Source organism: Triticum dicoccoides, chromosome 6B (assembly GCF_002162155.2).
Source record: "Triticum dicoccoides isolate Atlit2015 ecotype Zavitan chromosome 6B, WEW_v2.0, whole genome shotgun sequence".
NCBI lineage: Eukaryota > Viridiplantae > Streptophyta > Magnoliopsida > Poales > Poaceae > Triticum > Triticum dicoccoides.
This window is the reverse complement of record NC_041391.1, coordinates 67619620-67644268: the sequence shown is the minus strand read 5'-3', so window position 1 is coordinate 67644268 and position 24649 is coordinate 67619620. Positions and strand designations below refer to the sequence as shown.

Here is a 24649-nt window from a genome sequence, read left to right as displayed (position 1 = left end):
TTATATAGGGACCCTAGGGGGGCGCTGGCCCTAGGAGATGGGATCTCCTAGGGGGGGCGGCCAAGGGGGGAGACTTGCCCCCCAAGGCAAGTGGAGGCGCCCCCTCCCCTAGGGTTCCCAACCCTAGGCGCAGAGGGGGGGCCCAGGGGGGGAGCACCAGCCCACTAGGGGCTGGTTCCCCTCCCACTTCAGCCCATGGGGCCCTCCGGGATTGGTGGCCCCACCCGGTGGACCCCCAGGACCCTTCCGGTGGTCCCGATACAATACCGGTGAACCCTGAAACTTTCCCGATGGCCGAAACTCGACTTCCCATATATAATTCTTTACCTCCGGACCATTCCGGAACTCCTCGTGACATCCAGGATCTCATCCGAGACTCCGAACAACTTTCGGTTTGCTGCATACTAATATCTTTACAACCCTAGCGTCACGGAACCTTAAGTGTGTAGACCCTACGGGTTCGGGAGACACGCAGACATGACCGAGACTGCTCTCTAGTCAATAACCAACAGCGGGATCTGGATACCCATGTTGGCTCCCACATGCTCCTCGATGATCTCATCGGATGAACCACGATGTCGAGGATTCAAGCAACCCCGTATACAATTCCCTTTGTTAATCGGTACGTTACTTGCCAGAGATTCGATCGTTGGTATCCCAATACCTCGTTGAATCTCGTTACCGGCAAGTCACTTTACTCGTACCATAATGCATGATCCCGTGACCAGACACTTGGTCACTTTGAGCTCATTATGATGATGCATTACCGAGTGGGCCCAGAGATACCTCTCCATCATACGGAGTGACAAATCCCAGTCTCGATCCGTGTCAACCCAACAGACACTTTCGGAGATACCTGTAGTGCACCTTTGTAGTCACCCAGTTACGTTGTGACGTTTGTTACACCCAAAGCACTCCTACGGTATCCGGGAGCTACACGATCTCATTGTCTAAGGAAAAGATACTTGACATTGGAAAAGCTCTAGCAAATGAACTACACGATCTTTTGTGCTATGCTTATGATTGGGTCTTGTCCATCACATCATTCTCCTAATGATGTGATCCCGTTATCAATGACATCTAATGTCCATAGTCAGGAAACCATGACTATCTATTGATCAACGAGCTAGTCAACAAGAGGCTCACTAGGGACATACTGTGGTCTATTTATTCACACGTGTATTACGATTTCCGGATAATAAAATTATAGGATGAATAAAAGACAATTATCATGAACAAGGAAATATAATAATAATCCTTTTATTATGGCCTCTAGGGCATATTTCCAACACTTTCCTTCAAAACCAACAGCTTGATTCTTCTAGTGCCTTCCTTGCTGGCGTACAATTTCCTCAAATTGCTTACTTCCGGCAAGGCTTTTGTAAACACCTTTCTCTATAATTCCCTTCAATAACCTATTTACTTGCTGCGAGTCATTTTTACAGAAGAATTTGCACTGAGGTTCAAATAGCTGTCGGTGCAGGACGTCATGGTAGCTCATTGTATAATACAACATGAGAGGGTCATCGGTGTAGAGGCAAATGATCCCCAACAGCAATCGGCATGGAGATCCTTTCATCAGTAATCAAGTCAACATTGAGATGCATGTGGAAAAAGCATCCAAGTATAGATGTTCACTAAGGGAGTCCTGGATTAGGGGGTGTCCGGATGGACGGACTAAGATCTTTGGCCGGACTCCCGGACTATGAAGATACAAGATTGAAGACTCCGTCCCGTGTCCTGATGGGACTTTCCTTAGCGTGGAAGGCAAGCTTGGCGATGCGATATGAAGATCTCCTCCCATTGTAACCGACTCTGTGTAACCCTAGCCCTCTCCGGTGTCTATATAAACCGGAGAGTTTTAGTTCGTAGGACGAACAACAATCATACCATAGGCTAGATTCTAGGGTTTAGCCACTCCGATCTCGTGGTAGATCTACTCTTGTACTACCCATACCATCAATATTAATCAAGCAGGAGTAGGGTTTTACCTCCATCGAGAGGGCCCAAACCTGGGTAAAAACATCGTGTCCCTTGTCTCCTGTTACCATCCGCCTAGACGCACAGTTCGGGACCCCCTACCCGAGATCCGCCGGTTTTGACACCGACATTGGTGCTTTCATTGAGAGTTCCTCTGTGTCGTCGCCTTTAGGCCCGATGGCTTCTTTGCTCGACAATCGCGATACGGTCCGGGATGAGACTTTTCTCCCCGGACAGATCTTTGTATTCGGCGGCTTCGCACTGTAGGCCGACTCGTTTGGCCATCTGGAGCAGATCAAAAGCTACGCCCCTGGCCGTCAGGTCAGGTTTGAAAGCTTAAACTACACGGCCGACACCCGCGGAGACTTGATCTTCGACGGATTCGGGCCACGACCGGGCGTGCCGCACTGTCTCGATGGGCATGATCTAGCTCTGCCGCCCGACAGCGACCAGAGCGCCGCTCAGGTGTTCACTCCGACCATTAGTTCGGAGCCGACTGCGCTAGCCAGGGACGGATGGATGGACGCCGCCCCAGGAGCTGCAATCTCTGCGGCTATAGAGCCGAATACCAGCCAAGTCCTTTGCAAGGCCGGTAACTCCAAGGTGTCGGGCTCCGTTCCGGACTCTGAATATTTTGCACCCCTTTCGATTGAACCCGATCGGGCTCCGATCATGGAGTTCACCGCCGCGGACGTCTTTCAGCACTCGCCCTTTGGCGATATCCTAAATTTGCTAAAGTCCCTCTCTTTGTCGAAAGAACCCCGGCCGGACTACGGTCGGGGTGGTTGGGATGCGGACGACGAAGTTCGAAACCCACCCACCACCCACTTGATAGCCACTGTCGAAGATATAACCGACATGCTCGATCTCGACTTCGAAGATATCGATGGTATGGACGCCGATAAAGGAGACGATCAAGAACCAGCACCTATAGGGCTCCGGAAAACCACCTCATTATACGATGTATGCATGGTGTACACATACAACAGAAACGACAACGAGGACCAAAAGGATGCGGCCAGGGATCGCTCCCCCGAAAAACAATCAAAGCGGCGGCGTAAGTGCAAGGCCAAGCCCCACCTCGACAAAGACCCAGCCATAGAGCAGGGTGACTCAACGGACGATGAACATGCCATCGAGCATCCGTCCAAGCAGGGCGGACAATCCGAACAACCAATCCCTGGGAAAGATAATAGCCCGGACGACCTCACACCAGACAAATTGCTGGAACATCAGAACCTCCACCAAAGGCTCGTCGCCACTGCACGTAGCCTGAGAAAGCAGAAGCGGAGGCTCAAGACAGCGGAAGATGCACTCAGGATCAGATGGGGCAAAGTACTCAATACCGCACACAAGTACGGCAGTAGTCGCCACACAAAGAGCTATCCGAAGCGGAAACTACTACCGGAATTTGACGAAGAGGCCATAAAGCCCCCACAGTCAAAAAATAAGGAAGCCACAAGTTCGGATAGATGACCCTACGATCAATCTCACGCATCAAAGGATGCCGCACTCAATATGGCACGCGATCTGTCCAAGAATTCGCATCAGAAAACTGGACAACCAGATCCATCTATAGGCCAAGAAAGCAAGCTCCAATGAGTGATGCAACGCAAAAAATAACCGAACATCGCGGCACGCCTAAATACAGGGGCACCGCACCCCCCCTATGTTTTACTGATGAGGTGCTGGATCATGAATTCCCAGCCGGATTCAAGCCAATAAACATAGAAGCATAAGACGGAACAACAGACCCTGGAGTCTGGATCGAGGACTACATCCTCCACATACACATGTCCAGAGGAGACGACCTCCACGCCATAAAATACTTACCCCTTAAGCTCAAAGGGCCAGCCCGACATTGGCTTAAAAGCCTTCCCGAAAACACAATGGGAAGTTGGGCAGTGCTTAAGGATGCTTTCCGGGCAAATTTTCAAGGGACCTATGTCCGGCCCTCGGATGCAGATGATCTGAGTCATATAACTCAGCAGCCCGGAGAGTCAGCCCGGAAGCTCTGGAACAGATTCCTTATCAAAAAGAATCAGATAGTCGACTGTCCGGACGCAGAGGCCCTAGCAACTTTCAAACATAGCGTCCAAGACGAATGGCTTGCCAGACACCTCGGCCAAGAAAAGCCGCGAACAATGGCCGCGTTAACAAGCCTCATGACCCGCTTCTGTGCAGGAGAGGATAGCTAGTTGGCAAGAAGCAGCACCAACGACCCGAATACGTCCGAACCCAGAGATGGGAACGGGAAGCCGCGCCGTCACAAAGAACCGCGCCAGATAAAGGACAACAGCCCGATGAGCACGGCAGTAAACGCCGGATTCAAAAGCTCTCGGCAAAATCAGAAAAAGCTGCCCCCCAAAGACGATAGGGACGAGCTATCCAACCTCAACAAAATTTTGGACAAAATATGTCAAATCCACAGCACTCCGGGGAGACCTACAAACCATACCCACAGAGATTGTTGGGTCTTTAAGCAGTACAGCAAGCTCAACGCCGAACACAAGGGGCTCACCATACCAAGCGAAGATGACGATGCACCCCACGAGCAGATCACCGGAGAACAAAAGAAGTTCCCACAAGAAGTCAAGACAGTAAATCTACTTCATGTGATGAAAGGGAAGAATAGAACGGCACCTACAACGACACGCGCCGTACAGCCAGCCCCGGAGGAGCAACCCCACTGGTTGTTACAACCAATCACCTTTGATCATCAGGATTACTCTAGAGGAGACCAGAACGCAGGCTGGACTGCCTTGGTCCTAAATCCAATCATTAACGGACTCCAATTTACAAATGCCCTTATGGACGGCGGCAGCGACTTGAACCTGTTATATCAGGACACAATCCGCAAACTCGAGGTAAACCCAGTCGTAATCCACCTCGGCAACACTTCCTTTCAAGGAGTAACGCCAGGTTCGGATACCCCAAGTATGGGTTCCCTTACGTTAGAAGTCACGTTCGGATCACCCGACAACTTCCGAAGCGAAATGCTAACATTCCACATCGCCCCATTCGTAAGTCGCTATCAAGCGCTACTGGGACGTGAAGCTTTCGCCCGCTTTAACGCAATACCACACTACGCATCCCTTACACTTAAAATGCCCGGTCCAAAGGGCATCATTTCATTACAAGGGAACATAAATTGATCCCCAAAAGTACGGGCAGGGGTGCGGCTACCTAGATAGCCGCCCACAAATCCAGCCCTACTATCCCGGACATGGCTAGACGAGTCCGGCGTCAACATGCTCAAATAGCCGCATACCCTCGTGCAAGGGGCTCCGTGTGCTCACGCCCGGAGGCAATACGGCCCAACTCTTGCTCCAACTATATCTTGTTTATTTCGATATAGATTTCTCGCACGCTTATTTTTTACTAAGTTCCTCTCTTTCGCAGACGAACATCGTGCTACGCCCATCCAGGATACGGCACAGTGGAGACACAGGCGCAGACGTGCAAGAGGGACCCGTTCCAAGGATTCTTTTCAGATTAAGACCCTGCGTAAACCTTTTTTACTGTCTCTTGTTGATAACATCCCCCGGTTTTCTCTATAGCCGAGGAGGAGGCTAGCGTCTTGGCATGTGGCCACGCTAGAATTTTTGCACATACCTGGACACTAGGGGCTTTTTTACCAAGGGCTCTATTTCGGCCCGTCTTCATAAAGACCGAATACCTTAGGGAGTGTTCGGCGTCGCGAGTTTGGCCCTATATGCATCAGCTCCGAATCATGTCTTTGGTCAAATGTTGGGTTTGCCCGGCTCCTGTATTTTGCTGCCTTACGTTCCGTTATATCGGCTAACGCGGCACCAGGAGAACTACTGCGATTGTGCCCCGGTTCGGTCGGGTGAGCACCTCAGTAGAGAAAGCCGAAAACTGACTGTCATGATATAACGAGAGACTGGTCAACCACTCGATGACTTTCGGAATCTTTAGGATTCCCCCGCACTAACGAAGGGCCGCTTCCCAGTCAGGCACGCTCGCGCCCCAAATTCGGGCGAGCGCGGTGCCCCTAGGGGCTATTCAGTAGTCCCACTGTCAAACTCCTATGGCTAAGTGAAAGTGATAAAGCATTATAGTTCGGTTGCCTAGTTTGCCGCGCCAGCACCTCCTTTGTAGGACCAAGACATTGGATTAAGTGTGAAAAGGCGCCTTTTTGCGAACACCCCCGCATTCTATGCGTGGGGGCTGAAGCCAACGACTGCCATCTTTCAGGTTATATACAAATATATACATTAAACGGCCGCACAGGAGGCATCATGATTCTTGCAAGCACAAGTATAAAAAATCTTTTTTCATAAAAACACAATTCGTCTTACAAATAGTATAAGCTATTCGAACACAACATCCTTCGAGCACTACGACTCTATTATACGAGCGCCGGGAAGAACTTCCTCAAAATAGTGCTTGGCAGGTACTCGGATTTCGTCCGAATCCTGGGACGCAACAATACTGGCCTTCATATCTGCCCAGTATGTCTTGACACGGGCAAGAGCCATCTGTGCGCCCTCTATGCACGCCGACCTCTTCATTGCATCAGCATGCGGCACCGAACCAAGGAATTGCTGCACCAAGCCAAAATAACTCGTCGGCTCCGGCTTCTCCGGCCACAAACGACTCGCAACATACTTCATGGCGAGTCCGGATAATCTATTCAGCTCCGCCCAGGCGGCTAAACGGTTGGATACTGACAGTGGGCGTTTTGGATTGTGGTACTGCGACCAAAAAAGCTCTTCCAATTCATGGTCACCTCGGCTACGGAAGTGTTCGGTCGCGTCCGCCGCACTTGCGGCCAAATCCAGATAAGAGTTTTTCGAACTCCACTGCCGGTCTAATGGAGCATACTTGGGGTCTCCAAACTTCATCCGCAGCATATAAGGCTTTCCAGCCGTGACATCTCCGGCCTGACGTAGCTCCTCCTTCATCGCTCTCATGGCAGAGCGAGTATCCTTGGCTTCGGCAGTGATCTTTTCAAAACCCTTCTGAGCCGCCCTATCTTCTTGTTCAAGCAATCTACAGCGGTCGGTAGCATCCTTCAATTTTATGGCCATCTCGGCCATTTCCTTCTTGCTCTGGCAGTGAGAAGCCTGTTCGGCTTTTAGCTCTTCAGCCGCTTTAACGGCAGCCGCATCACTCTTCCTTGCTTGCTCCTTTGCTGGGGCAAGTTCCGCCCGAAGGTTCTCCACGGCAGCAACACTATCTACATAAAACATATATAAGGACCGAGCATCAAGCTCCTATTATTGGGTGTGTCTTTTGAACATACCTTGAGCCTCGTCTAGCCGCTTATGTACAAGCACGATGTCGGCATCTGCTACGTCAAGTTGCCGCTTTAGTTCGGTAGATTCATCAGTCCGGCTAGCCACCGAACGCCTCGCCACCTTCATGGAATAGGCGGCACATTATACCTGGGGTTATGATCATCTGTGCACCATCACTCGTGACGACACACAGAGTCTCAGGGGCTGCTATTCATATAGGGCACATTTAATATGCGGCTCTACCAAAAGTACACCTTTTTACATACCTCAAAGCCTGTTAGTAAACTCCTGGCAGCCTCGTACAATCCGCTTTCCGCGGATGAAATCCTTCCAATCACCATATCCATCAACATACGGTGTTCTTCTGAGATGGACGCCCTACTAAGCAGATCCTTCAGCCCCTCCGCCGGCGCGCAAGAAGGTGCCGGACTAGTCTGACGACCTTGGGTCCGGACTTGAAAAAACCCTCCGGGACGATACCTCGGGGTCGCCAGCCTCGTGAGACGGTGGAACAAGAGGAGGCATTTCGCTCTCTATCATCTCTGGACGAAGATCCCCTGAAGATGAGCTCTGCTGAGAAGGGTCGAGATCCAAACTGCAAGATAATGTTTCAGTTATTTTCCTCAGGAATAAAACATGAATGTGATTCATTATGGAACCTCTTCCTTCACTTACGTCTCAGGGAAGAGCGGGTCCCCTTTAGGGGGCGATTCGGCTGGGGCGTTCTCCGATGCCGAACCCTTTGACGAAGATTTCTTTCCCCGTTTTGAGGTTATCACCTCCGGGTCTTCAGAGGCAGTCCTTTTCTTTCCCTGGTCGGGAGAATTTTCGATTCTTCCCTTCCTAATGGCCTCCTTCGTGGAGGCGGTAGCTCCTTGGTTCCCCCCCTTCCCCTTCCGCCAATGGCGCGGCCTCCAGCATCCTGGTTAGCATGGGATCGGTACGGTCTCGGGCAGGGGGGCTGGACACCTGATAAGCTTCGCCTTCGCTATCCACTTCTATTCAAAGGGCTACTCTGTTAAACGGTAGATTTGATAAAAATATGGATGGTGTGTTCAAATACGGGGCTACTTACTTTAGCATCCGGGCGGTTGCATCTTAGACCTGCGTCCTCGGACAAATCCGGACACCTTGCTTGTGATCCGAAGAACATTTTGTACATCTCCATGGGTGTCATTCCCATGAAATGTTGTAGGACTCGTGGTCCCTCCGGATTGAACTCCCACAGGCGGAGAGGTCGACGTTTGCAGGGCAGTGTGCGGCGAATCACCATGACTTGCGCCATTACGGTCAGATTGATATCTCTTTCTAGAAGATCTCGAATACGACCCTGCAGCAGGGGCACGTCTTTTGGCGGCCCCCAGATAAGTCCTTCATTAACCCATGACGCCAGCCGTGGTGGGGGACCCGAGCAAAAAGTAGGCGGTGCCACCCATGTGGTGCCCCTAGGGGCTGTGATGTAAAACTAGTCCCGTTGCCATAAGCCGAGCTCCTCTTGAAAAGAGCCTTCGGGCCATGGAGCGTCGTCCATCTTGCTTATTATAGCCCCTCCGCACTTAGCGTGCTGCCCCTCGATCATTTTCGGTTCCCCTTTGAAAGTTTTTAGCCACAATCCGAAGTGAGGGGTGATATGGAGGAAGGCCTCACACACGACAATGAATGATGAGATCTGGAGGATGGACTCCGGAGCTAGGTCGTGGAACTCCAGCCCTTAGTAAAACATAAGCCCCCTCACAAAGGGATCGATCGGGAAGCCTAGTCCCCGAAGGAAGTGAGATGCAAACACCACGATTTCACCAGGCTAGGGAGCGGGAACAGCTTGCCCTTGAGTAGGCAGTCTATGCGAGATTCACCGGTTAGATACCTGGCATCTCTTAGCTTTCGCACATCTTCTTCCGTAATGGAGGAAGGCATCCACCGGCCTTTTGGGTCGGAGCCGGACATCTTCGAAGGTCCGAAGCGCCTAAAACTAGAGCTTTGGGTGTTGGAACTCGAAGCGAGGGGCGGATTTGATTGGTTTAAGAACAAGGGAGCCGGGCCTTGGTTCCTTTATAAAAGAGATGAATACCAAGAGCCCTCCCCGTAACCGTTTGAGACTCGCTTTTAATTAGGGAGTCATACCTAAGTCACGGTTGGGTTACCCATGCCCATATTGATGAGAATCCTGGAATAAGGGGACACGATCTCTGCTTTGACAAGACATGCCAAGAAAACCGCCTCGCTAAACGCGCCAAGGTGGAACAGTAAAATGAATAAAAGCCTGGCCGTGGCATGATGTCATGCCGCGGAATACGTCAGCAGATTCGATTGATGCAAATATTATTCTCTCTACGATGGAATGTGGGACTTATTTTGCAGAGCCGGACACTACCCTGGTCTTCAACATCTTCTATGAAATATTCGGAGGAGGAACCCGCCTTGCAATGCCGAAGACAACTTGCGCGCCAGAGTCGTCATCATTGAAGCCTGGTTCAGGGGCTACTGAGGGAGTCCTGGATTAGGGGGTGTCCGGATGGCCGGACTAAGACCTTTGGCCGGACTCCCGGACTATGAAGATACAAGATTAAAGACTCCGTCCCGTGTCCGGATGGGACTTTCCTTGGCGTGGAAGGCAAGCTTGGCGATACAATATGAAGATCTCCTCCCATTGTAACCGACTCTGTGTAACCCTAGCCCTCTCTGGTGTCTATATAAACCGGAGAGTTTTAGTCTGTAGGACGAACAACAATCATACCATAGGCTAGATTCTAGGGTTTAGCCACTCCGATCTCGTGGTAGATCTACTCTTGTACTACTCATATCATCAATATTAATCAAGCAGGAGTAGGGTTTTACCTCCATCGAGAGGGCCCGAACCTGGGTAAAAACATCGTGTCCCTTGTCTCCTGTTACCATCCGCCTAGACGCACAGTTCGGGACCCCCTAGCCGAGAGCCGCCAGTTTTGATACCGACATTCACTCTTCTGAACAAAAAAACATATGCTCAGGTATTTTTATGTGAAGTGCAGTATAAACTTCAAAGTATCAAGAGCTTGAAACTGATCTCAAAAGCCTAAACAGGTCGTATGAACAAAACAAAACAAACCATTGTCTTCTATGAAAGCCGAGTGCAAAATGAATATTATGATAAATACACGGGACTTCAAATTTCATGAAACTTTGGATGATTATGTCATTGTACGCAATAACTATGCGCACACCTACAACCTGATAATAGTTAGATGATATACCTTCTTCTTTATTCATGAAAAGACCCTTTGCTGAACCTGGGCATGATAGAACATCACATGTAGTAGGATTCAGCGTCCATTTAAAACGAGTCCAGGTAACCAAAAACGAAGGACAAAGAGACACCTTTATAAGAACCAGTAAGCTTTATGAATAACTCATCTACATGACCATACATGCTACTACTGAAAATTAAAAAAACTAACAGATCAAGTGTGAGGTGAACTGGCAACTTTCTATATGTTTTTGACTCGTTGAGTTCCTCTATTGGATTGCATTCCATGTACCTCCATTTTAATCCAGCCATATTATGCTATGTTCTTTGTAGCTGATCAACACTGATAGTGCATTTGGGGCACAGAAGAAAGGTTGATGTAACATTAGGCACTCTCGAGATTCTCATTAACAATTCCAACACCAAATTCGACATCCATCGTGGATAACCTATCTATTTTCAGTAACAGTGAGGACCAACTAAATAGATAAACACATAGTGTGCAGATATGGGGTGTGCAACAACAAAACTAAATATTTCAGTCAACAATCAACATCGGTGATGGATAATATAAAAGGAATTGTAAATATAAGGGAAGGGAAATGAGTTTGGAACCTAGTACTCCCATTGTCAGGGAGCAAGAATGTGTGGAGGCATTGGGGCTTCAGTTATTCCTCTTTCATCTGCTCATGTGCCTCATCCGCCGCATCCGCAAGCCGAAATACAGCTAGGCTGGCGCACATGGTTCGCACAACGTTGCCTTGCTGAGAAACCTAGAGGCAGATAGGAGAGCAAAATTTGGAAATGGTGGATCTTAAGATCCACATGGTAACAACAATCTGCACCACTTGCATATTTATCATTTTTAGTGATTGTTTCAATAGAAACCTACATCCACAATTGTATCATTTTTAGTGATTGTTAACATGAACACTAAAATTTCAAATAAACCAAGCTACAACACTACATCAAGGTATACAAACTGAAAATAGTATTGTACCCTTTTGAAAGGCAGTAGTCCAGATTATGTCTAATAGCATAATGATGGCGACCTCTATATAGCTACGATGGATATTATATGCGGTAGCGTGAATAGCTGGAGCTCAGGGAAAGGCAAGCATGCTCAACTCCCTCAAAAAATCCCATTGTGTTCGTGTCATATGAGTATACTGCATCTGCTTCCGCTGCAAATTAAGTCCCCAACGAGTAATACATCACTCTTTGACGAATCATCAAGCACTGATGCCTTGCATAGCCATGAACTGGCATTGATGCCATCCTCGTCAAAATAGCATGAATAAATCAACATAGTGAGATGGAAGTATATTAAATTAAGAAAATATGTCACCATTATAAAATATATCCAAGTGCCTTGTTGTAATTGATCCTAGATAACCGAGACTACATGGATAATATACATGTGTAAGCGACCGCGGAGCTTTGACAACCAAGAATATTTTAGTGGCCTGTAATCAGGTCCTTTCTCCTCTACAAACATAGTACATGTAATTTTGGAATATATATTCACTAAACAAAATACTTTATAAAATAAGACAATCTACAGTAATAATTCGAGACTATAAGCCTTGCTATACAACCCGACAATTTAGTGAGTATTGCATACATGTCATTCTTTCTTGGATCAATCTCATAAAAAAATACAAATACAAAGTAGAGAATGACCATCAACTTATTACTCTAATCTGCTGAGGCAAATAAAAAGTGAGGCATAAATCCGTAGAAAACAGATGTGTTATTTCGTATAGAGCACCAGTTTATTTTTTAGGTTGAAGTTTTCCAACCGAAGAAAGTAGAAAATGAAATTGATGAGCGATTAAATAGTACAATCAAACCTTCTCTTTGACAGTACTCTGTTTCAAGTCGATAGTGTTTGACATGGATGAACTTGATTGGACAATGGTAAGAGTTGTACAGGAAGCTATAAACCATACCAAGATCAATTATACAGTCCAAAAATGTGATCATCAATGTGCAAAAAATAGGGAATCTTTAAAAAAATGGAGTTCAAATTTGAGAAGGATCTTCAGCTGTCGCCCAGTCGCTACCGCCGGAAGAGGTGCGGGACCATCCAACCCCACATATGGACGCAATGGTCAGGCCAGACCGCCCAAACGCATCGTTACTTCAACAGAACCGTTACCTCAACGGAACCATCTCACTTCTCAAGCTCATCGTCTCCTAAAGTCGAATGCCAAGATGTCTGTCTGCCTATTTGGTATTGGAGTTGGATGTAGTGCCTAATTTTTATGTATCTAGCTTGCTTCACTTTTCTTCAGGTTCTAGCTCACAACTAAGTAATCTAATGAAGAAAGTTGATTAGTGTGTTATCTCTGATGATATGATTTTCATAACCAGACTTTTACATAATGCTATTTTTTTGGAATACTGCATGAGATGATTCTTTTGAAGATGCAGGGCACACGGAGCACCTCTACCTTGCCATGGTGCTCAAAAACTCCCGATGGTGCTCTAATCTGCAACACCTTACTACTAACCTTGGAAACAATGCCTCTACTCCTCTACCTAGAAAGAATCTTCCTAATTAAAATCCCAATCCAGATAAAAAAGGAATATCATTCTGGATTTTGGAAGAAGGCAGGGTTCTTGGATCTAGGAGAACAAAAGGCGGACGAACCACATGTGTTCATTAGCTTATGAGAAGATGAGATAAAGGGAGTAGTACCTACTGGGCACAAGAGCGGCAGCCATCTAGACGATGGCTCGCTTAGGGATGTCGGTTCCACCAGCTGTGCCGCCAAGTCATGGTGGTATCAGCCGCTCAAGTTCAAGGTCGGGGTAGGGGGGCAAGCTTGTTGCCATGGTGCTGGTCTGGGTCACTAGGAAGTGCAAAGGAAAAAGTTAAAACCCTTGAAATTTATCCACTAAAAATTAATATACATACATACAACAGGGAGTTAAAGTCCAAAAAAGTGATCAAAAAAGATGTTAATTGTTTGAAAAAAAAACTATTGATTTCCATATTAAGTATCTCTGTGAATACATAATTTTAAATCATGCTGATGGGGGATGAAGAGACTTGCCTCAGGATGAATCCAACGCAATTACCTACATTAAGGCTCTTTCTATCACTAAGCATGTGTTAGACTATGACTACACAAATGTGCAGTTGTGCACACATAAGGCTGCTACCGAACATTTAGGCTGAGCCGAAACTGTTAACACTGCTCGTTTGCTACATCACTGCTAGGCACAGGCAGACTACATATATGTAGTTCCAACAGAGAAAAATTCAATCATCAAGGCCCCTGAATTACATACTGTAGCATCCATCAGCTTTTGCACTACATTTTAATTAACGGAACCTGAGGGACATATGTAATTTTGTTGATGCAAATGTCAGCCAGCAGAAAATAAGATTAAATTTAATGGTCACAGTGGAGCAACGCATGACACTGGTCACCAGCAAATGCATGTTAAAGCTTCATTGCTCATCTACAAATTTGAATAAGATGAGCGAATAGTCTAGCATACACTGACATAATGGTCAAGTTTGAAGAGTAGTGGCACATCTTGGGTTACCTGTATGACAAAGCCTTCAAGGTTGGCCAGCTTGCCGAGAGCAACAACCATGTCTCTCATGGAGCTCCCCATGTTGGTATCGTCGCTAAGAGACCCACTGCCTGCCACCATGACTGCTAATGACTAATGGAGCTGCTCCAGGCCCTGGGTGAGAGCTTCTGCCTACTGCAATGACCGCTAAAGGCTGCAGATGCCAACCATTTGCTGTTCAGTCAAGGGATCAAGCTGAGGTGCCAGTATCTGCAGCAACATTGGGAAGTATGTACTTTCATTAGGATATCATTAGTTTACTTCAAGAGTTTGTTTGGCAATTCGGTTCTTGAACTATCAAATGAACCTTTTTTGCAAGAACATATGAAATGAAAATGACAGTTGATTTCGTTTCTATTTTTTTGGAATAACATTGCTAATGTTCAGTGTAGTCAGAGGCACATGTCTTGAGAGCATCAGAGGTCTGGAAGCCGCCCATCCAAAGGGAGCAGCGCTCGAATGGGGGCGCCACATCCCAGTGATGAGATGGAAGGCATCAGCCCTAGCAGCGGCACTCTTGAAGGGGAAGAGCTCATTGTAGTGGCTCAAGGTGTCATCGATGATGGCCCTGAGGTCACCATCCGGCAAGTGTGTGTGCTGGCCTCCACGACCCCGGAGCCCATTGTTTACTTCACCTCGGGACTGCATTAGGAAATCTTTCCTTGGAGAGACCATCAAATCATCTATTTCTATTATCAAATCAGCTATTTCTATTAACATCGAACCTATTCACAATGGGAGGATTAAAGAGAGTGGCATAGTAGATTGAAATATGTATTACATAAACAGAGTGTAGCTCACCTTGTTGCTGCAGGTTGGCGCAGTAGCTGCAGGCTTTGAGAAGGATGTTGGGTATACGATTCTCCCTTTGTAGTAGCTTGTGGGACATGCAATCGTGCAGGCCGAGATTTCCTCTCCCTCCCCCATCTCCCTCTCTGATTCCTCCTCCTACTTGCTCTATTTGCCAAAGAAAAAAATGCACCTTTAAATTCAGGAAACAATACCGAGAATAGATGCAGAGAGAAGTACATCCTATCAAATTCAGAAGACGACAACGAGAATCTCTACTGCACATTTTTATTGCTTTAGCTGCAACATGATTCTGAGCTGCCTGTAGTTCCTGTCTGCAATAGAGACTCTACCATGTTGCTATCCCCTGAAGTCGTAATCGCTAGGCATAAATAGATGGTGCACACATTTGTAATCCAAAAGCCGAAAACATATTGAGAAAAAATGTGCAGGACAAAAACCCTTGCAAATGTAACCTACCAATCTGAATGCGCATGTTGAGGTGATAGCACACATAAACTGCAATAGGATTAAGTCTTGGTTTTTTTTAAGTGGCACATTTTACTACTGTGTAGAATTTTCAAACATGGGGTGAAGGATGGAGTCTCCTGCGCATCACATTGCAAATATACCATCAACTAAAGTTTTTGTGGTGCCTTCATCAAACAAATTATACTCGGAACTATGAACTTCAATTTAATTTGTAGAGGCTGACCCTTTTGAGCATTTCTTATCCCACAAAATAAATCTTTCACATTAAGAATTGATTCCTCTCCCATAATTCACCAACATACCCTTTATCCTCTATCTCGACCCACGTGCATTGCAGAGAACAGGCTTGTCTGTTGGCCTATTAAGCCAAAGAGGAGTACCTGTATCAGCAGCATTTGCCATGAGCAATAAGAAATAGAGTACAAAACTGGTGCCCAAGAATCTGTGTAAAATGCAGGTACATAGTTCATCGGTAGTGGGTCCATCAATCAGGGGTTTGCTTGCATAATATATTTACAAGAATTATGCCTGGCAGTGATACTACAAGAGATGGTGGCTGGTGTCCCAAAAAAAGATGGTGGTTGATAGACAAAGGGTTTTGGGGTTATGGGCTTCGACACCTCTAGGGGTCGGCCTCTGTAACATATATATAACAAGGGGGTACCTCATCGGGTACAAATACAACATGTACTAAGATTACAATACGTACAAGTCTATGAGTCTAACATCCTCCCTCAATCTTAACCATGGTCTGAAGAATTCAGAAGATTAAGATTGCGACGACAACCCTCAAACTGAGGTAATGGCAATGGCTTCGTGAAGATGTCGGCAAGCTGGTCCTTTGATTGAATGAACTTGATCTGAAGCAACTTCTGTGAAAACTCGTTCTCTGACAAAGTGATAGTCAACTTCAATGTGTTTCGTTCGAGCATGAAATACCGGATTTGAAGAAAGGTACGTAGCACCGATGTTGTCACACCAAAGAACAGGTGGATGACGCTGAGGGACTCTCAACTCTCGAAGCAAGGCCTGAACCCAGATAAGTTCAGCAGTGGCATTGGCAACTGCTTTGTATTCAGCTTCAGTACTACTACGAGACACTGTAGCTTGTTTACGAGCACTCCAGGCGATCAAGTTAGGACCATAGAACACTGCATATCCCCCCGTGGATCGCCTGTCATCAGGGCTACCAGCCCAATCTGCATCAGAGAACGCGGAAAGACTACCGGAAGGGGCAGGCCGAAGGTGCAGACCCAAAACAGCAGTCAACCGAACATAGCGCAGAATACGTTTCACAGCAGTCCAGTGAGTGTCCCGAGGGGCATGAAGAAACTGGCAGACGCTGTTCACCGCATAAGAGATATCAGGACGAGTAATCGTCAAATACTGTAAGCCACCAACAATGCTGCGATACGTTGTAGCCTCATCCGAAGGAAGAAGAGTACCATCAAGTGCAGAGAGTCTATCAGAAGCTGTCATGGGAGTGGAAGCAGGCTTACACTGAAGCATACCAACACGACGAAGCAAATCCAGAGAGTACTTATGCTGAGTAAGAGTCAGACCGGCATCCGAATGAGAAACCTCTAAGCCAAGAAAATAATGGAGCCGACCAAGATCTGTAATGGCAAAATCATCACTCAAAGAAGAAACAAGCCGATCGGCAGCAAGAACCGACGAACTGATCAAGATGATGTCATCAACATACACCAACAGGTACATAGTGACCGTAGGGCGCTGTAGCATGAACAAGGAAGTATTAGCTGTCGATGGAACAAAACCATGTGCACGGAGAGCAGAAGCAAGACGTGCATGCCAAGCATGTGGCGCCTGTTTGAGACCATAGAGAGCCTTGACCAAACGACACAAATGCTGTGGACGGGTAGGATCAACAAACCCAGGTGGCTGACGCATATAGACCTCTTCATCAAGAACACCATGCAAAAAGGCATTCTGAACATCGAGCTGTCGAAGAGACCACCCACGAGTAACTGCAAGAGACAAGAGCATGCGAATAGTCGTCGGCTTGATCACAGGACTGAAGGTATCATCATAATCAAGACCTTGACGTTGTTTGAACCCACGAGCAACAAGCCGAGCCTTATACCGTTCAATAGAGCCATCAGCATGTCGCTTAACTTTGAATACCCATTTATAATCAATTATATTGACACCACTGTGCGGAGGAACAAGACGCCACGTACCATTTTTGAGCAATGCTTGATACTCTTGTTCCATTGCAGATCGCCAGTGAGGAATACCCAGAGCTGCTTGATAATGACGGGGTTCAGCAGAAGGATCAGTTGCAGAGTGAGCTATACAGGCCGCGAGCCAGGCAACCGTGCCATCGGTGCGTTGAAGCGGTTTGAATATTCCACTCTTGCTGCGAGTGTGTGGTCGCGGAGCAACCTGAGCAGTTGGCGCGACGGAGATCTCAGGAACCGTCGATGAAGTGGCCTGCGTCTCCTGAGAAGAAGGTATTATAGGAGATGGTGCCCGTGACACTGACGAACCGCCAGGAGGCGAGGCAGTAGGTGCGGGCGTCGCCGAACAGGAGGAGCCAGGCGCGTCCGTAGGCGCGGGCGATGCAGGCGAAGCCGACCCGGTGGCAGGCGAGGCGAAAACCGGCGACGAAGGGAGCTCCAGCCGAGCCAGGGCCGGGCGCGGAGCGGGTGTGATGAAACCCGACCCTGCATGACCCATGCAGGGGGAAGCGGGCGCAGGATCAACGCGATCCGGGGAGCGCGGCTCCACTGCGACCGAAGCGGGATCCGGGTGGCTGGCGGGCGCGGGTGCAGGAGACCCTGCATGCGCCATGCACGAGGGCACAGTGGCCGGATCGACGTGATCCGATGAAGAAGTCGTCGGAGCAGGGGATGAATCCTCAAGGAGAACAAGCCGAGCACCTCTACCAGTTCCTGCACCATGGTTAGACAACAAAAGAGGCGAGTGTGCAGCATCTACAAATTGATCAGGCAATAAAGGAGATGAATGCACAGGTTCAGTTGGTGTGATCACAGGAGTTGGAAGATTAGAGAAAGGAAAAACATGCTCATCAAAAACAAAATCACGTGAAATATATACACGATTTGTTGGAATGTGAAGGCATTTATAACCTTTGTGCAACGGACTATACCCAAGAAAGACACATTTTTTAGAGCGAAACTCAAGCTTTCGATTATTGTAAGGACGGAGATGCGGCCAACACGCACAACCGAAAACTTTGAGAAAAGTGTAGTCAGGAGTCTCATTAAGCAAGAGTTCTAGTGGAGTTTTCATGCCAAGAAGTCGCAATGGAAGTCTGTTAATGAGAAAACAGGTAGTAGTGAAAGCATCACTCCAAAAACGAAAAGGAAAAGAGGCATGAGCTAATAAGGTTAAGCCGGTCTCAACAAGATGACGATGCTTACGTTCAGTTGAACCATTCTGCTGATGTGTATGAGGACAAGACACACGATGCAAGATCCCAAGTTTCTCAAAGAAGGAATTCAAATTGCGGTACTCACCCCCCCAATCTGATTGTACATGAAGAATTTTGTGTTGTAGGAGACGCTCAACGTGTGTTTGGAACTTAAGAAAAACATCGAACACATCAGACTTATGTTTAAGAAGATAAATCCAGGTAAAGCGACTATAAGCATCAATAAAACTAACATAGTACTCATGACCACTAACAGACATCTGAGCAGGACCCCAAACATCTGAAAACACAATCTCAAGAGGAGTTTTCACTACATGACTAGAAATAGAAAAAGGTAGCTGATGACTTTTTCCCTGCTGACAAGCATCACAAACTGAGACATCTTTATTACTAGAAACTGACGGTAACTCATGGCGGTGAAGAATATGTCGAACAATGGGTGTAGCTGGATGACCAAGACGAGAGTGCCATTGTGCAGGAGATACTCGAACAGCACTGAAGACTTGAGGGACAACTGGGGAGACAGATCGCGGCACATCAAGAGCATATAGTCCATGACGAAGGCGCCCTCTAAGAAGTACGTCCTGTGTGGCCCGGTCCTTGATAAAAAGATGACACGGGTGAAACTCACAAAACACATTATTGTCATAAGTAAGTTTAGGTATGGAGAGTAAGTTTCGTGCAACAGTAGGAACTCGAAGAACATTTTTAAGACGCAACTGTCGAGATGTATGTGTGAGGAGAGATGCCTGACCAATATGAGAGATGTGCATACCTGCCCCATTTGCTGTGTGAACCTTGTCAGGACCATGGTAGGCCTCCCGAATAGCAAGCTTGTCCAATTCATTCGTCACGTGCTCTGTGGCGCCAGTGTCCATGTACCAAGTGGGATCAACATTATACGATTGAGTCTTTCCTTGATGCTGCATCATGTTGACTTGTCGCTCATTGCCCTTGCCGTTGTTGCCAAGACCGAGAAACTCAGGCTGAAAACGACGGTGACAGCGAGATGCAACATGGCGAGGAATTCCACATAGCTGACAAGGGGCAACAGCTCCACAGGCAGCACAGCAAGCACATGGGCGCCCGTTCTCGACGACAATAGTAAGACGCGATTGGGAGGAAGCATCCATAGGAGCACCACCCTTGCCTCCCGTAGGAGGAGTTGAAACAGGCGAAGGAGCAGCAGGGCGAGCACCAGAACGCCCCTTCCCACCACGAACAGCAGCGTTAGCCGAGGGGGGCTCATCTGGATGACGACTGGCAAGGCGTTGCTCTGTTGAGAGGAGGCGCTAGAAGAGTTCTTGCGGATTGATGGGAACCTTGCATTCTTGGATCACCTCCACAAGAGAGTCATACTCGGCATCGAGACCTTGGAGAACATATGTGGTGAACTCTGTGTCACGAAGTGGCTCGCCGATGGAGGCTAGCTGGTCGGCGAGGCATTTGATCTTGTTGAAGAAGACGGTGACAGAGTGATGATCCTTGCGAGTCTCATTGAGTTGTGCACGAAGAGACATGTGCTGCGACGAGGATTGTGCGGAGAAACTGGACTCCAACGCATCCCATACTTCATGAGACGTGGTAGCAAATAACACCAAGCCGGCGACGCCCTCGGTGAGAGAGGACTGAATCACCGAGAGGATCGCTTGATCTTGAGCAATCCATGGCCGGTACATGTGATGATCCGGCGGGGGACATGGCAGAGTACCATCGACAAAACCCTCCAAGTAGTGACTACGAAGGAGGGGAAGAATCTGTGCGCGCCAAAACAGATAGTTGTCCATCTTCAGTTTCACCGGGAGAAGGTTGCTGAAGTAGAACGGTGGAGTCGAGATGACGTCGAGGGCGAAGTCATAGGGCGGCGGCACAGGGACCGCGCCGGAGGGGACGATATCCCCCGCAGGCGAGGACTGGGGCGCAACCGGGGGCGCCTGTGGTGGCGCACCGTGAAGCACAGGCCGCGGGATCCCCGCGTAGGCAGGGCCGTATCCAGCAGCAGGAGGAGCACCGTAGCCAGCGCCATGGCCAGCGTAGGGAGCACCGTAGGGAGCACCGTAGATCGCACCATAGGGAGCGCCATAGTAGGCCCCGTAGGCAGCCGGGTCGTAGGCGTACGGCGGCGGTGGCGCGTAGGGGGCGAGCGCGGCGTAGTTGGGGCGCAAGGCCGGCGAGCCGGGGAGAGCCGCGGACGGCACCCCGGAAAACAGGGGTCCCGTCGATCGTCCTCTTGGGAGAAGGGTAGACAGGAACGGCGGCGCGAAGACGGAAGATCTCGTCCCGATCGGATCGGTGAGCGCCGCAGGGGCCGAATAGGATTCGGCGAGCAAGTTGGTGGTGGCGGAGAGAGTCGCCGTGTCGGAGAGGGCAGCGAGGGTGGCCTTGCCGGAGAGAGCGGCGGCGGCGGCGGCCTCGGAAGAAGCAGCGGAAGACGACATGGCTAGGTCAGGATCGTTAGATCGCATCAGATACCATGATAGACAAAGGGTTTTGGGGTTATGGGCTTCGACACCTCTAGGGGTCGGCCTCTGTAACATATATATAACAAGGGGGTACCTCATCGGGTACAAATACAACATGTACTAAGATTACAATACGTACAAGTCTATGAGTCTAACAGTGGTGCTAATCGAGGAAGCGAAAATAAAGCAACAGCCAGGAAGAGTACATCTTCAAGGCAATAAATAAGTAATCTGTCATAGATACACATAGTCATACTTCATATTCCAGGTACTGTTTTTGATGGTTAGTATATACAAGCCTGTGATGCTCCATGTGTTGTCATACAGAATAAAGCCTAGCAAATGTAGATAATCTGAAAAGGAAACCAATCTATGTAGTTGAGACAGAGCAGCAGAAAATCAACTCTACCCCTGAACTCTGAATATATATTGAACTCTGAATATAATGAGATGAGCATATACATAGTCAAACTGCATATTTCTTTAGGGTGTTCCTTATTTTCAATGGTTAGTAGAGACAAGCATATACATCTTCTAGAGGGGTTAACTTGGACGGGACCGGACTGCCACCCTCACGTGGTGAAGAGGAGCAGCATCGATCTCGCATCGCCCGTCCGTGCTGCAGTCCACGAAGGAGCAGATGCGCGAACCGCAGCCTTTACTCCTCCCCACACGAGACAGAAAAGGGAGGGGTTGAAGTACAGCATGGAGTGGAGGAGAAGTTTGGGAGGAGGGACCTAGGCGACAGTGTCTGGGTCGTCCTTGCAGGAGGCGGCGACGACCTTCTTGGCACGCAGGATCTAGTTGAAGGAGGTGCCCTCGGTGATGCAGAGCAGCTTGAGCATGGCCCCCACCGTCATCTCAAAGGGAGCCATCGACGAGTCATCCACGAGCATGGCCGCCAGCCCCGCGAGGCAGGGGCCTCAGAAGCTCAAACGATCAGCTCCATCTCCGGTCGACCGGGAAGGCAACCTCGACGTCACGGCACCGCCTGAACTGCAAATCAAGGGAAGAAACAAGAAAGAGAGTAAGAAATGAGCAAAGCACAAGAGATCCACGAGAAGTAGAGGAGAACCACCCGAAGAACGGCGTCGAATCGAGGAGGGCGAGCGGCGGCGGTGGCGGCGAAAGGAGACGGGAGACAGAGAAAGGGGAACGAGGGGGGCGAATGAGAAGGGAGCCAGCCGACCCCCACCACATAGCCACAGCGCGCCAACCACTGCCCACCATGCAAGCAGCCTGGACGCGCAAAGACGAAAAAGCCCTCGGTGGGGGCAATATTCCCGTGCAGTGGCACGGGATATTTTCCGCCGGTGTGTGCGGCACTGGATATATACAGGCGCACCCGCACACCTTCTCGCTGATGATCGGGCCCACCAGACGGGACCCCACAGATCAGTGAGGTACGGCCAGGCAGACGAAGCAATTGCCAGGCGGGGTCGGGCGGGCTTCGAGCGTGCTACAAGGAGGGCGGGATTCGATCCGACGGCCGACGCTCCTCCACCGCTCGATCGGACGGCCAGAACTCAATCAAGCAAAAAGATCAGACGGCCAGAATGCGCTAGTCGCTGAGGAGCCAGGGGTTTCGAGTGGTCTCGTTTTTCTGCATTACTTCTCCTTTTATGTGAGTCTTCTCTTCTTTTGTAGGGATCCGTACACTCATTGGAGTAGTGTCCGGGTCTTCCACAATTATAGCAATTGACGCGACTAGAAGATATTTTGTCATTGTAGGACCTTGACTTGAAACTTCTCTCTTTGCTTCTACTCTTGTAGAACTTGTTCAAGTTCTTCACCATTAAGCTCAAATCTTCATTGAAGACTTGTTTTTCACTTGATGTTGTAGGAGCATCAGATGAAGCTTTATAAGCACCACTAGGCTTGTTGTGAAGCTCTTCCTTATCCTTGAGTGACATGTCATGAGCAACAATTCTCCCAATGACTTTCGTTGGCTTGAGATCTTTGTAACTGGGCATCATTTGGATCAAGGTGCACACGGTATCATATTTTCCATCCAAGGCTCTTAGGATCTTCTTGATGATGAATCTTTCAGTCATCTCTTCGCTTCCTAAGCCAGCAATCTCATTTGCGATAAGAGCAAACCTAGAGTACATTTCAGCGACTCCTTCACCATCCTTCATTTTGAACTTGTCAAGATGACTTTGAAGCACATTCAATTTGGATTCCTTGATGGACTCGGTACCTTCGTGCATATCAACCAAAGTATCCCAAATTTCCTTTGCATTCTCAAGACGGCTAATTTTCTTGAAGTCTTCGGGGCACAATCCATTGAAGAGGATATCGCAAGCTTGTGCATTGTATAGCAACATCTTCAATTCTTCTACAGGTGCTTCACAATTCAGTTCTCTTCCATCCTTGAAGTATTCACCTTGCGAACCAATACACACAATAGCCCAAACAACGGGGTTATGACCAAGAATATGCATTTTCATCTTATGCTTCCAACTAGCAAAATTAGTACCATCAAAGTAAGGACCTCTACGGTGGTAATTTCCTCGCTAGACGCCATACTCTCCTAGGTTGTGAAACCAAGGCTATGATCACCAAAGGCTATGAAAATCAAGGAAAATGGAGACCAAATCTCTGATACAACTTGTAGGATCAAAAGTAGGTCTAGAGGAGGTGATTAGACTACTTGACTAAATAAAAATCTAACCTTTTCCCAATTTTAAGTCTTGGCAGATTTTAGCAACTTAGACCAAGTCAAGCAATCAACCTACACATGCAATTCCAAGAGTGTAGTAGCGGAAAGTAAAACATTGCATATGAAGGTAAACGGAACAGTTTGGAGAAGGCAAACACAATGTAGACATGGAGATTCTTGGCGTGGTTTCGATAGGTGGTGCTATCGTACATCCACGTTGATGGAGACTTCAACCCACAAAGGGTAATGGCTACGTGAGTCCATGGAGGGCTCCACCCATGAAGGGTCCATGAATAAGCAACCTTGTGTATCCCACCATGGTCATTGCCCATGAAGGACTTGCCTCAAATGGGTAGATCTTCACAAAGTAGGCGATCTCTTTGCCCTTACAAACTCCTTGGTTCAACTCCACAATCTTGACGGAGGCTCCCAAGTGACACCTAACCAATCTAGGAGACACCACTCTTCAAAAGGTAATAAATGGTGTGTTGATGATGAACTCCTCGCTCTTGTGCTTCAAATGATAGTCTCCCCAACACTCAACTCTCTCTCACATATCTGGCTAAGGTGGAAAGATGATTTGAGTGGAAAGCAATTTGGGGAAGGCTAGAGATCAAGATTGTTTATGGTTGGATTGGAATGTCTTGGTCTCAACACATGAGTAGGTGGTTCTTTCTCAGAAAATGAGTAGTGGAAGCACGTTCTGATGGCTCTCTCTCAAATGGAGAAGGGGTGGAGGGGTATATATTGCCTCCACACAAAATCCAA

General features: G+C 48.2%; 1 long non-coding RNA gene across 1 annotated transcript; it reads right to left on the bottom strand.

Annotated features, from left to right (window-relative positions):
* Positions 1–11320: 11320 nt before the first annotated feature.
* LOC119320233 lies at positions 11321–22406 on the bottom strand. The gene is made up of 6 exons (XR_005154859.1): positions 22298–22406; positions 21957–22215; positions 15642–15719; positions 14860–15015; positions 14029–14268; positions 11321–13325 (listed from the first exon to the last, which is right to left on the bottom strand). It is a non-coding gene; the product is annotated as an uncharacterized LOC119320233 (long non-coding RNA).
* Between the last annotated feature and the right edge of the window lie 2243 nt (positions 22407–24649).